The 700-nt window shown below is 48.1% G+C and overlaps 1 gene segment (V, D, J or C); it reads left to right on the plus strand.

Moving 5' to 3' along the window:
• The window catches only part of LOC147817224 (Ig kappa-b4 chain C region-like), a 57076-nt gene that overhangs the window by 16729 nt on the left and 39647 nt on the right, over positions 1-700 (plus strand).

The raw sequence follows: 700 nt of genomic DNA on the forward strand, positions 1-700 counted from the left end.
ATAAGACCAGACATCTCATTTATTGTGGGGAGAAATTTAGAGACATTTGGACTAGAAGAGCCGGGGGATCCAACCACCAACCCTCTGATTAGTGGACAACCTGCTGTACCTCCTGAAGTCACAGCAGCAGCAAAAACTACACCTGTATTTTAGCTGCAATGCAGGTTTCTGTACTCGTATCTGTGTCTTTATCTCTGCTGTCAACACCTCCTGAGGGCTTTTCTTTATGCTCGTCTGCCAACCGGATGTCTGTCAGGCTGTGTGTGTGTGTGTGTGTGTGTGTGTGTGTGTTTGTGTGCAGGTTATCGCACACACACATCTTAATGCTTAAAGTTACAGTCCAGCCCTCATTGTCTTTCCAACTTAGCCTCGTTATTCCTCCACTTCCTGCTTGGGCACGTCACTGTCAGGGAAAAATCCAAACGTCTCCTCTCAGCTTTAAATTCACCCTAAACATCTAAAATTGACCCCAAACCATCGACTTCAGTTGTCACTGACACACAGCGAGTCTGGATCCTTCACCTACACCCCCACTAACAACACCAACATGGAGGCCCACCACAGAACAAAGGCCTCCTGTCATCAGCGTTGACACCGTCTGACAGTGATGATGATGCCGATGAGGGTAAAAATAACGGCGGGACAGTTAAGTCAATCAATTCGAGGCCCCTAGGGGCCCCCGAGAGGTGCTTTACAGCTA

Source organism: Seriola lalandi, unplaced genomic scaffold (assembly GCF_002814215.2).
Source record: "Seriola lalandi dorsalis isolate HSWRI2012SDOR001 ecotype SW California unplaced genomic scaffold, Sedor1 jcf7180002054985, whole genome shotgun sequence".
NCBI lineage: Eukaryota > Metazoa > Chordata > Actinopteri > Carangiformes > Carangidae > Seriola > Seriola lalandi.